The sequence below is a fragment of the Zalophus californianus genome, chromosome 2, assembly GCF_009762305.2.
Source record: "Zalophus californianus isolate mZalCal1 chromosome 2, mZalCal1.pri.v2, whole genome shotgun sequence".
Classification (NCBI taxonomy): domain Eukaryota; kingdom Metazoa; phylum Chordata; class Mammalia; order Carnivora; family Otariidae; genus Zalophus; species Zalophus californianus.
In genome coordinates this window covers 114,630,310-114,644,507 of record NC_045596.1, presented here as the reverse complement: position 1 = coordinate 114,644,507, position 14,198 = coordinate 114,630,310, and the positions used below count along the sequence as shown (strand labels likewise).

At 36.0% G+C, this 14,198-nt stretch overlaps 1 long non-coding RNA gene across 1 annotated transcript; it reads left to right on the top strand.

The window, feature by feature from the left end:
• The first annotated feature begins 1,416 nt into the window (after positions 1-1,416).
• LOC113924244 lies at positions 1,417-14,005 on the top strand. The gene is made up of 3 exons (XR_003520603.1): positions 1,417-1,499; positions 2,001-2,093; positions 13,924-14,005. It is a non-coding gene; the product is annotated as an uncharacterized LOC113924244 (long non-coding RNA).
• The last annotated feature ends 193 nt before the right edge of the window (positions 14,006-14,198 follow it).

The following is a 14,198-nucleotide window of genomic DNA, read 5'->3' as shown; positions in this document are numbered from 1 at the left end:
TAATATGCAGCTTACTCAAGGAACTTGACTAGTGTAGCATTTATAATAGTTATCCTCGAAATCCATTTATACCCAGATATCCCATTTTATAGAGTTTTGCTTTAATCCACATACAAACGTCTTTTTTTTCATACAAACATCTTTAAAGGAAATTGCCCATATGCCATACAATGCACGGTTGACTTGTTTTACATTTGCTTAACAGCCTTATTCCATGATTTAAGGGGACTTTTGTAAGGGCAAAACAGTCAAACAATATCTTAATAACATGATAGTTTTAAAAGGGCACTCAAAGGCAAAATGTGAATATGACATTTCAACACTGATTAGCAACATGAGTATAATGTAGATATTCCATGTAAAAACGAAATTCAGCACATCAATTTTGTTAGTGGAGTACACAGATTTTTCCCAAGTAAATGTTAATATTTTGTTTTTTATAAGGAAAGTGATTTTTTCACACATAAAGAAAAGGTAACATTTGTTTATATTTGTATATGTGCTAGAATTTGAAAATTTGGTTACTTCAATTCTCATTATGAAACTTTTAAAATTTGTATATTTTTAATTTGTGAGAGGTGATACCAGCTGCTTCATTATGCCTTGTATCTGCTCAGGGATTTAACTCATGTGCCTAGGAGCATATGCTTTTTCGAAAACATTTTAGTAAACATTTGGATGTTGTCATACTTATAACTCTGGAGAGAAAGTGCACTCTATTATTTTAATTATATTTTAGTATGTGGCTGTATGTCATTATATTTCCTTTAAGAGCTATGCTGATATATGACAATTATAAAAGTAAATTATAAAAATATATGTGTATACACACATATCTATATGTGTAAGTTTACACTCATATTAAAATCCTTTACGAAAATATGGTATTTTTGCTATTACGGTGACACCTGATTCTTTTTTCCTTTAGCACAAAAATTTAACCAACTACTGAAATTGACCTAATTGATATACCTTGGCCTACTGATATACATTTGTTTTATTTGAGTTACAATAAGAAAATGATACCTGAAATTCACTAACATGATTCACAAAGATAAGGTGTAATTTGTTGCTTTTGAATTTTGAATTAATTTTGAATTAATTCATGCCTGTGTTCCATTATTCTTAACAATATTCTATACTATAGACTTCTGTAATACCTAAAATAGAATATAAGTAGTTGGCATGTGTTCAGTTTCTCTAAAGTTCACATTTTCTGTAATGCATTAACAAATAGAAATATGACTAAAATCTCATCGATGTTATGGACATAGGCAAGCATGACAACTGAGGCTTGGTTAACCACACAGCCCAAGACCATGAGGGGAGAGAATCTATATACAGAACCTCTTACTGGAGCATAGCAAATTCCCGGAGTCTCATCCAGAGCACAAAGATCCAGTGCAGTGGGCAGAACATCAGTCGGCCTGGCAGTGGCCCACAAACTGCCATTGTATGAGCACTTGGCAGCATCAATGAGATCGTTAGTACTTTCATGGGTAGGTGGTGCAAACAATGAGGATTTCAGGGAAGATTCCCGAAGGAATGTCAGTGTCACAGAATTTTACCAGCTGATAAAAAGGCAACAACCAAAAAAGTTTGGAGCAAGAAGGAGTAATATGGATTTGGAATGGCACGAGAATAAAACTAAGAAGCATCCGAAGGTCAGCTTCAGAATTGGAGCAGTAAGTGTAGAGGACACATCAGGTATAAAAAAGTTTAGTCAGAGCCAGGGACCAGGGTCGGACTCAAGAGAGCAGACTTAGGGTCAGACTCAAGAGAGCATCAGTTATTGGTGGACACCAACATTCATACATCCATCCTGACTCAGGACAAGATTGGTTCCAGATACACTGGGGCAGAGCTCTGGGGGGGGAACAAGGACAGAGATCAAATGGTGGGGATGCGGAACAAGAGAAATACAAAAGTTGTGAACCAAACAACATTTCATATGGGTACCAGAATTCAATAAACAAATAACATAAATTTCATTCCCATAGATGCAAGTTTTAAAACAATCTGCAACCAGGCTTCTACAGAATAGAGTCGGGATTTGAGTCTACAGCCTTACTGTGAGAGCCTATGTGGACTCTGTAAGTACCAGAGATTTATGCTAGACCCCTAGCATACAGAAATAACTTCAAGTATTTTATTCTAAGCTGTGAAGAAATTCTAGGTGCATGAAGTTTCTTTGTAGAGTTTTATCACTTATATCAAGACAAGACAGAAGGAATTCAGATACTCACTTTTATTTTGTCTAAGCAGCCTGGGGGCAATGCATTTTCTTCAGATTCCACTATATATTACCTATCCCCCAAACATGACTGATTCATAACAAACAGTAAGCATTAGAATTCCTAAAGTGAGGGTTTTTTTCTCCATTCACATGATGGTGAGTTTGAATTATATCACACCCTAAACATTTATTTTCTCCTGTGTTTTACTTGAGAAAATGGGTATTTTGGAGACAATATAAAATGGTATGTCATGTTAGGTAACTTAAATTTATAACAATAAATTTATAATCTTAAAGGAAATGTCTTTATTTCTAAGGCCAAATTAAATATATATACAGAGAGAGATGAAATTGTATGTTTTGACTTATGAAATTCAAAGGGAAAAGCAGTATAATCAGGATCAATAAGATGGTTTCCCATTTCTAAGACAATATAAACCTCAATAAAAGCAAAATTTTTTAGTGATATCACGAATATTATGATTATTCCCAATTGTAGTCACTGGAATAAAGTTTTACTTGTTGCAGGAAGACCGCCTTGTAAACTTTCTCTCTCACAAGTTAATTTTTTAATAAAATTACAAATAAAGCTTCACAGCTTTCACCACACAACATAGCTTCGCTCGCTTTTAACAGCCTTATCATTCTTTTGTTGTTTCAAACAAAGGAGCCTTATTCCATTTGAGCCAGATTGTTTTAATGCTTCTTCTTCAAAATTAAGTTTTATCTTTAAGAGAAAGTGCAGGTTTTATATCACTTATTTAGTAACAAGGAAGGAGATTTTCTTTTAACCTCTTTGTAGTCTACATGTCAATAAATGACAGATTTCTGCTATTTAAGCTAGAAAAAAAAGTCATACATTATCACCTCGATCTGGCCCAACATAAACTTGTTAATAACTGCAGTTTACGAATATTTATCGTGAGACAAGTGGTTAAAGAGACAGTACAGTTTTAATTTTCAGGTAGCATTCTTGATAATTATGCGACTTAACACTGATTAATCAGATTGACTGAGGCTTTAAAAAGATGGGCAGGCCTGATTTTGTCATGTCTTTTGTGAATCTTTCCCTCCTTGCATTTCAAGACACTCTGTTTAATCTCTACTGAAAATTCCTCAAAACCCTTCTGGAGACAGAGTTTTAGTCTTGACCACAGCTTCTGCAGGATGCAAAATTGGAGCTGGGATCAGTGAGAGCAGTTGACACAACTGTTGTTAACTAATCACAGTTCTTTAACTGAAAATATTAGATCAAACATAGGCCTTTGAAATACGATACAGTCTTGAAAGATGTGACATGCTGTTATGAAGTGAAATAAAATTCCACATTCCAGAACCTCAGCTCCTTCCAGGTGTTTCTTTGGGTCCTTAGCCATTTCTCTGCTCCTTCACTCTCCATTCCTAATGCTTTCCTGTGTGATCTATTTTCCTGAGAAAACTTTCCAGGGAGCTCAAAGCCTGAGAACTCTTAAGTTCAGATGAATGATAATGAGCATTGTCAAAGAGGCAGTAAAATTGAGTCCTTGGTTCTGGCTGCTGAGCCCAGAGCCACAGGAGTTAATTGTGTGAATGGTAATGAGACCAGGGAGGCAGCAGATGCTCGCGTGCCTTTACAATCCAAATCCCACCAACAAATTCCTCCCACAGAAACTTTGAGGGACATCTTGGCACCCTGGAGATGGAGATAGACCCAGCCAAAGCCACATGCCACCTGCTAGACCTATTGTTAAAAAAAAAAAAATAAAGGCCCATTACAATAACAAAGTTGTTTGCTGTCTTTTGCAATGACTTTGTGGCACTGGTTTTACCATGCTGGAGGGGTGGAAGGAAAAGGAACATCTGATTCTTTACAGGGAAACATTTGCACCCCAAACAGTTTAAGGACTCACATGGAAAGACCGATGGTCAGTATATGATACATATTCTTCTGATAAACCCTGCCTGCCTTTTCCTCCTGCAACCCCCCTAGGCGATTAATTCTGCAGCAGATTTACAAGGCCACTTGGTTTTTGATGACATTAAGAAAAGGAGCCATTTTTGTCCCTACAGAACAATCAAAAGAGAAAAAGGTTAGGAAGTAGCATTTTTATAAATATTCATTTCTTAATAAAAATAAAAACACTTGACCTTTTGAATAGCCTTAGCCAACATGTTCTGTTTTTTTATTGAGTTAGCGTGGTCGTTCACCAGTCATTGAGTAATTTTGTTGTTGTTGTTAGATATCTAAGACAAGGAAGGCCAGCATGCCCTTTCTTAGGAAAATAAACGATCAGAATGGAGGCAAGCAAAATTAGAAGGGACTCTCACATCCTATGCTTTTAGGTTTGTGTGGCAGTATTTTCCATATGGCCGTTTAGAATTCTCCATGAGGACAGCAGAACAGCATAAAACAGTAAGAAACTCTATTATGCATTAGTTGCTTTCATTTTTGAAGATATATATACCTATACTATTGGTATTATATTCCTTCTAGGAAAAAGTGGATTTATTTCCAGTAGTGGGACATAGGGTTTGTTTCAATTGAGACTGCAGATCTGGTAGATTTGTCACGTTTATACTGCCGGACGAGAGGGGCTCAATATCTCTGTGGAGGTTCAACAAAAGCTGCTTAGGTTCTCACTTTTTGTTCAGCTGGTTGACCCTCATTACTATAAAAGCAGTTAGGCTGGAATGTCTGCATTCATTGTGGATAAACTTTGTTGATCTTGCATTAACAATACAGATTTTAGATTGAAATATTTGCATGCTCTGTACATTTGTATCATTATTATCAGTTCAGGTTTTAGCTCTATAAACTCTATGGTGCTGAACTATTCTGTTTGTAAAAACCCAAGGTTCTATAGTAAATAAAAAAAAAAAAAACTGTGTTCTTTTCATAACAATAAAATATGTGCTTCTGACTTACTGAGGAGTAGGATATGGAAGCATGTGGGAGCAATATGTAAATGCCAAGCAAGCTGTTTATACTGGGATATGCTCCTGCATAATAATCATAATCCAATTCTAGCAGAAACCTCTTGAATTTAAAACATTGTAGAGTTACAGCAAAACAGAAAGAACCACAGCAAGTGTTGTAGTTGCTGATTATTTGTGAAAAAGCTCAAATATGTTTACTTTTTTGTACATCAAGGATTTCTATAAGTTTAACACTCTCCAGAAAAATCACTTTCAAACAACTTCATTGTGTTTTGGATGGATAAATATGGGGGGAGATGAGATTTGCTTTTCTATATTCCTATTACTGGAAGAATCCATTAAAAAGAAATGTACAGCCATTTTGTCTAAGAAAGTTTGTAGTGGAGGTCATGAAGAAAGTGAATATTATTTTATTATTTCCTTAAGTTAATGTTAGAAATTCAGAAATCTGATGTATAGAATTGATGTGCAGACCATATATGCTTCTTACAATTTAAAGAAAGATTTTTTTATTGTTGTTTATTTGGATGGTTAAATTCAATGCTTTTGGCCAAGCAACATAAAGCACATTTGCTTGCCTTAAATTATGTTATTTTCTTTGCCAGGAATGTTAGTGTCTTTCATTTAGCCTCACAACAGAAAGCAGAGTTTCTAGAAAAGTTTGTCAAAATAAAAAATATACTCTTGAGTACTCAATGTAAGCAGGATACCCAGGTGCACCTTTTATGTCTTCCTCCCAAATTTAGGATTCATTACTTTATACCAAAAAAAAAAAAAAAGGAAAGAAATTTGTGGAGACTTATCGCTAGGAAGACTGGTGATTGTATGAACAATGATGCAACATCAAAGAGCTGTTGAGTGGGAAGTGGGTTTCTTTGATCTCAGTTCAGTATCTCTTGTACTGCATTATGCTACTCCCTTGTGTCAGTCCCCTGGTTAGCTTTTGCTCAAACACTGGAATGTTTCTGACTACAACATATGTGATTCTGAATGTCTACTTTCCTTTTCTCAGTTTCCCAGACTTTCTATTTATACCTTTTAATCTACAGATAATTCAACTGTGTTTCCTTCTAGCCGAGCCTGGTCTTAAAGAAATATCACCTGGTAGGTGAAAATGCCCTAAGGGATCTGAAATTTTTAGAGTCAGAAAAATATCACCTCTGCCTTTGCTTCCTCTGTTTTCCCCAGCCTCCCCTAAGAATTGCTTCAATTAATCTTGTAGCATTGATCATTTTTAAGGATAATATCCAAAGGACAAAGCAGTGATCATTTTTTTTGTTGTTGTTGCATGGGTGAAAATAGTTTTCCATGAGGCAACTCACCTTGATGTGTACTGATACCTTTTCCATAGTTTTGAAAAAAGAAAGAATTCTAAAATGGGACAGCCTTTCTCTTTTAATACCCAAAAAGTAGTTATTACTGTACAGGAAGATTTTGGAGGCAGATATAGATATATAATTCAATATCAACTATATTTTAGCTTTGGGAAAATTTACTTAAACTTGTGAGTCTTGATTTCTTTATCATAAAATTGTTCTAGGATTGCTGTGGCAGAAAATGCTTCCTCTGCTTTCCACTCAGTATCCACTCTCCACTGTACTTTGTTAACTGAACCCCAATATTTTAGCATTTTGTGTGAAGGAACTATTCCTATAACCCAGGCCTAAAGCTTTATTAATCTAGGCCACTCACAGCAATTCCACTCTCCTTGCTGGAGGTTAAAGAATGGTCATGTGATACAAATCTGACCAATGAGCATCAAAAGGGTATCAGTGGAAGGTTCCTAGAACATATTTATTTTTGTCTTCTTCTTTTTTTTTTTTTAATTTGAGTATCGTTGACACACAATGGTACATTAGTTTCAGGTGTACAACTTAATGATTTGACAAGTTTGTACATTATGCTGTGCTCACCGCCAGTGGGGCTGCTGTCTGTCACCATAGAAGCTGTTACAGTATCATTGACTGTAGTCCTTATGCTGTGCCTTTTACTCCCGTGACTTACTCATTCCATAACTGGAAGCCTTATCTCCCCCTCCCCTTCACCCATTTTGTCCACCCTCCCACTCACCTCCCTCCACTGTGCCAAACCATCAGTCTGTTCTCTGTATTTATAGGTCCAATTCTGCTTTTTGCTTGTTTATTCTTTTTTTCTTTCTTTTCTTAAGATTCCACTTTAGAGTGGACTCCTATGGTATTTATCTTTCTCAGTCTGACTTATTTCACTTAACATAATACCTTCTAGGTCTATCCTTTTTTTCTTGATGAAACAAGATCTATGAAGAAAATACTGCCTTTTTGTAATTCTATTCAGCTGAGTGGAGAGACAGTTCCTAGAATTGTAACAACCATCGTGGGAAGGTGAAGGAACCCATGTGAGGAGGATAAGGCAGCACGTTGGAAAAAGAGCAGAAGGATGCGAGAAACCAGGTTCATGATGGCATTACTGAGCTGCTTAATTATTCTGTGTCAGAAATGTCCTATCTTTGTGGATTTGTGTTTTGGGGTGATAAACTCCTTGTTGACACTTTAGGTGCTAGTAAACTTGTATCGCATATGTTTCAATTACAAACATTTCATTGTTGAGATGATAGTATAGTATAGCTAGGCATCTATGTTCTAAATCTATAAATCAAGTGTTTCCTTCATTTTGTAAAATTTTAATTATTCTTGATAAAAGTTGCTATTTGAGAGAATACCTGGAAACTTTCTTTTTCCTAGTAAAATTAAGCATCCCACAATGTGATAAATATTGCTCCTCATACACTACAAATCCTCACTGAAAGTGGCTCAACTGGTGGATAGTAACCGGAAACTAAATAATTTCCCACAACTTCTATGTAAATAAACAATTGGACACCAAAGTCACACTTAACCTAGCTGAATTTACTAACAGTACATTTTTGTACATAATTGAAGCTAATATTCAATAGACATTTATTTAGGCTAAATATACTATACTAAAGCCTCCTTTCAAAAAGTTTTAATCTAATCTATATATCCAAAATGGCATTCATTTGATTTGCATCACTTACATGGATGCTTATATTTCTAAGTCAGATTAGTTCTCCTTTACCCTTTCAGAAATTTTGTCTTAAGAGTAGACACCAGTCTATGGATAGTGGGATGCTTCTAGTTGAAAAACAAGTTGGATATATTTGATATTTATTGGAGGCGTCCAGAAGTACTGTACATGAAATGGAAGCACTGGAAAGAAACTTTTTGTCACGCTTCAATTTCTTTTCTTAATTCTGAGCTAGAAATACTTAAGGATAAATAAATGGGTGTGCCAAGATTTGTTTTCCCACACCACTGAAGGGTGAAGGAATACTGGCATGAAGAAAATGTAATGTAAACTTGTCATTCATATGTACTTGCTCGATGCAAAAACACACAACCCGTGATGCCTAAGCATATACACACACACACACACACACACACACACACACACACACACACATATATATATATACACAAAAAAAAATGCACATGTATGTAATGGCATTGGAAATATTTTTGCCTTCAGGAATAACTCTTCAAAAAGAACTAGATCTCTTTTTCTGAGTATTTCCTGCCTAAATTGTTGAGGACAGGGTGATAAGTGATATAAAACACTGGATCCAGAGGAAAGCTTCATTTCCCTTCTCTATGAATTTAGCCAGATAAAGAAGTTTTCTTATATCACTTCCACTCATGTTCTTGAATAACTGGTATTTAAACCTGGCCTTTTCTGTGGTAATCTTCACCGTACGCTAATTGCTCAAACTCTCTGGAGCAGCAAAACCTCGCAGCACATAGGATGGGAGTACCATCTTGTACCTCAGGATTTCTACCACTTGAGACAATAAATTACTCTTTGTAACAATGTGTGTCAAACTTTAATGTGCATAGGAATCAGCAGAGGATCTTACAAATATGCAGAATCTGGTTGAGTAGGTCTGGGGTGCTGTCTGAGATTCTGCATTTCTTTTTTCTTTTTCTTTTTTAAAGATTTTATTTATTTATTTGACAGAGAGAGACACAGCGAGAGAGGGAACACAGGCAGGGGGAGTGGGAGAGGCAGGCTTACTGCGGAGCAGGGAGCCCGATGTGGGGCTCAATCCCAGGACTCTGAGATCATGACCTGAGCCAAAGGCAGACGCTTAACGACTGAGCCACCCAGGCACCCCTGAGATTCTGCATTTCTAACAAACTTTGGGATAACGCCCATGCTGCAGCTCTATGGACCCTACAGTGTGTGGCAATGCTTTCCACTAGGAACTGAGACTCAGCTCACTTAAGGGCTTAACCCACCTCCCTGCGAAGTCCCTCACATCAGCAGCAGATTTTGGAACACAATTTATAGGCTTAGTTTTCTGCCTCAGGATTCTGCCCTGAGGAGAAGGAATTTAAGAGACTGTAACAGCTCACATGGTTAATTCTAAAATCAACCTTGCTGCCATCTCGTTTAACTTTGTGATCTGGTCTTGGATTTTGACTTGGCTCCTAGTATGTGCCCATTTTCAGAACACTGGATCTTGGGTGCCTGTCTTATTCTCTCATTTTAATCTCTAATTCTGGAACCTGTCTGGCTGGGAAGGCCTGACGTCCGAAGACAAGCAGTAGCTCACCTACGTGAGCTCATGTCCAGACTTAGTTGATGACCTGTGGCCAGGCCCTAAGTCACTTGCTGGAACTTGGCATGCTGCCTTTGGCAGGACGTCCCAAGTACTGATTGCCTACTCAGACAAAACTGACCTAGCATCTGTCACTGCATTTCATGGACTCCAACTCTCCCTGGCCCTCAGCTGATGGCCCGCTCTTGGCACTTGCAGGGCTATGCCTCCAGGTGTGTGACCCTCCTGTGGGCATTTAATCCATTCAGTTTTGATCAAAATTCTATGAAGTCTATTTCTATTCTACAAGTCTAATGTGAGGTTAGGGCCCATTCTCATTTCCCAACCCTTGATCTTACGTTGATAACTTTGTTCCAATAAAGAGGTCATATTGTTCAGTGATTTTTTTATTAGTATAATATTGAACAGATTAGTAAATGGAATACAAGGAAAACAACATAAAGAGATGTAATATGATTGATAGAAGGTCTAATGGTGCTTTCTAAATGAAAATCTTATTTGATAAGTTTTATCTTTCCTTGTCATTGCCAAGATATCATATCAAATTATATTCTTTTGCCTTCCCAGTATAGTGCGATATGATTTAAAAAAAAAACAAACAAACAAGTGTTCATTTCAAACTATGTGAGAACAGGCAAATACTAGATGTGTATCCTGCCAAATAAAGGAGATAATTAAGCACCTGATAGCATTCTTTCAACCGTATTATTAGATATATTTCTATAGTCAAGTTCTGGAGGTACGCTTCGGTATATTCGATAGATCTTTCAAAATTTTCTTCAGTGAGCCAGCAAGTTTTCAAAAACTATTAGTTTTGTTGATTATGTTTCAAAGGTGACATTCATAAATCAAAAATGGAGAGAGCTTCACCTTTCCAGCATAAAATTATATAAGCATCTAAACCAAGTTTAAAAGCAACAAGGACTGTGAATATAATCCACTTTTTTTTCCTTCAGTGCATGTTAGGAAGAAAACAGGCCCACATAGTCTAAGAAAAAGAAACTCATCTTTGTTGTATATTTACTCTTGGACAGCCTCTGTGGGAAGCTCTGATTATTTAATTCTTACAGGAATTTTTTATGGCATATTATCATTATTATTCCCAGAGGTTTAGACAGACTCAGGGAAGTTAAATAATTTGTTCAGGATTATACAGCTACCAATTGGTAGTACCTGCATTCACACATATATTGGGCTCATATAAAAGTCAAACTCTTTATCCCAAACAGTTCCAAATTACTGGGATTCCTTAACTCTACTAATTTTTGTCTGGTAAAACTTTGGGTCTTATCTAATTTCCCAAGATACACAGTAGAGTAATTTTTTAGGCTTGTTAAGGACATGTGGTATCAAATAGGACCAGGAATTTCTCCTACAAAGCATTTCACAATAAATGCTATGAGGAAAGATTATAATGTTATCTCAATCTACAAGAAGATTGTTGAGATTCCTATTATTCTTTTGATGATGGAAAAGATATGATATGGTCATACAGAAGTGAATATTTATCCACCTACTTAGTTTTTTTTTTTGCATTTCATATGCTCTAATACCATACAAATAACTTAAGAATTTTTTTAAGAAATCCATATCTGCTTATAAGAAATTTTAGTGACTTTAATTTTCTATTTCAGTATCAAAAAAGACGCTATTCATGTAATGGAAAGACATTTGAGCTCTGTAGTTGAAACTTAACATTCCCGTTCCTCTTCAGTAAGAAGGAAAACATTAAAGATTTAGAATTACCAAGCTTCATTTTCTTTAAAACAAAAGTAATCAAAATAAATGGCATAATAAAACTATTATTAGAGGTGACAGGATGTATTGCAAATGTCAACGAGTATCTTTTCTCTAGTTTAGCAATTTTCAACCAATTTAGGCTAAAGCATTAAAAGGAGCTTTGTGGATAAAATACACACTACAGGATGGAAATAGCCAAGATTCTCTTCCAGGTGGCTAGGAGCATGTTGCTCTCCTGCATAACATCACTCAGAATGAAGGCCTCAAGAGGTGCAGCCATCTCTTTCTTTGTCAACAAAGGCTGCCCTACGAAAGGGAGATAGACTTTAAGGAGCATTCAATCCTCCTTCACTGGGTAGCTGAAAGTAATTTTAGAGGGTCTAAACTTCTTCATGACTACTTATTCATGACTTTGTAAAATTCTAGAAGACAGAGCAAGTTCAATCAAATCACCATTAGATGACAATTAACAGACATTTATCAGTTATTCTCCCCTAATACAAATCATTTCACACATGGCATATGATATGAGAGAGGGTTTTTGTTTGTCTGTTTTGGTGTTTTCTTTGCAGGGCTACCAAATAAGGACATTTTGAATTGCTGGAGCTAATCAAAAGTGCAAAGGAAAGATTTATTTTCTACTTTGTACTTTCTGAAAACAAGTTTAAAAAACAGAGTAGTGCACACTAAGGAGAAATCAAAAGCCCAATACTATTAAGTAGGTACATATAATTTCTCAGGGAGGGACTGACAAGCTGAACATGAAATGGTATTTGATAAGGATGATATCACAAGTGAAAACAAGCCATTCTCCATTAAAGAATTCCAAATTATTTAAAGACTTATTCACAGGAACACATTCTTTATGAGTATATATTAATTTACAGCTCTTCTAAATATCAGTAAGGTAGTCTGAAACTATTTTGACAATGATTCAGTCTGTTCAAACTCATGTCAGAAGTAAAAGAAAGATTTTTAAATTTATTTTTTCTTTTTAAGCATTAGAGAAAAATGTCCTCTACGTTAAAGTAATCAAGTCCATTGCTCTTAGAGATTTTGGGGGTAGACTTATCAAATCCACAAGGAAGACTCGCCTAGAACTTGTGGAATTAGATTACCTTTGAATTCTCACCCCAACTTTGAATAGTCACTAATTCCTTTCTTTGCTCTTTTGGTGTTTGCAAAGGGGTTCGCTAAAGCCTGAATTGATATAATTATTGGCTCAGATTGTTAGAGATCTAGGCCAGATGGCTATGGATTTCTAAAGTCCCTGTTGCTTGTGGTAGTTTCCCTAGTTTGCCTATAGGGTTTGGGGATCAGCAATTTGAAAGGTCTACAACCTTGTAAAACAGTATTATTCATGGGGGCAGAATGTTCATCAGCGTGACCCAGTGCTAAATACATTCATTATAGGCATTTCTATTCTGCACAATTTGCCACACAGCGCTGGTTTCTGGGGCGGGGGGGGGGGAGGGGAAGACAATGGCTTATAAAATGCTTTTGAATGCCTAAAAAGAAGGAGAGTTCACGCTGAGACTACTCTGCTTTTTTTCTTGGAAGGAACCTTCTTTAGTGACTTTAGCTGAGCTCTGCTGAGAGTAAGCAAAGTGGAAAAATCAGAAAATTACCTTTTTTATATGTTTCTGGGGTGGGGCAAAATAGAGAGTGGGAGAAAATAAATGGAAAATAGTGACAGTGAGATTATGTGAAACAGCAAATCTGCAAGTGGATGAAGACAGCTGAGGAATAATGCAAGAGGTACCAAAAAAAAAAAAAAAAAAGGCAGCAATAGAGCCATGATGATAAACTTAAAAGGAATTGCAGAGCAGAAAGAACATCATAAATAATCATATTTTCAAATAAGAATACCATATCAGTTTCTGTGACCTGGATAGGGCACAAGCCTCCCATGATATTTCCTAGCATTTTGATGCACACAAAATGCAATTTTCAGCTCAGGCATTTTATTCTTCAATGTAAACAAGCTTTGGGTTCTTAAAATACATATCTGAAAAGTGCTTTCATAAATAATACATATGTTATAAAAATTTGACTTGTAAACTCTTGAGTCCATGTCCCCCCAGTATTCGTTGTGAAGACTCACCATGTATAGATAATACCTTTTGGTAGAAACTGGCACGCTAAAGCATGAAACATCTTTTACTCAAGGTAAACAGGATTTTTTGAAGGATAAAACAAAGAAATATCATAGCCAATTTTGCCCCAACTCAAAGAAAGAAGGGCTATATGGCAGAATTATATTGGTAATTAGTTTCAAATCCTAAGGTGCTCCTTTAAATCTTGCTAATTAAGAGAAATCAAGAGTGGAAAATAGCCCTTTTCTTATCTTCAAAGAATAAAGATGAAAGAAAAGCAGAAAATGAAACCTCCTTACTTGTTCTGTTCTTTCAAACAGGGCTCCAAGAAAATCTGCTTGTGCTCACAGGAGAAAGACCCAAGTATTTACAGAGGGGGAGGGGAAGGAAGCGGTCTGAGAAGCATAATTAGAAGCAAGTTTTCAAATGTTATTAAATTCCTTCACCAACAAAATGCACTTAGAGGTGTTTTAAGTTAAACCAGTACTTAAAGACTATGAAAAGCAAGATGATTGCATGTTTGTGGAAGAAGAAAGGGCAATTAAGAAAACCAGAACAATTTAAAATGCCATATAAATAAAGGCGACCAGAAGTT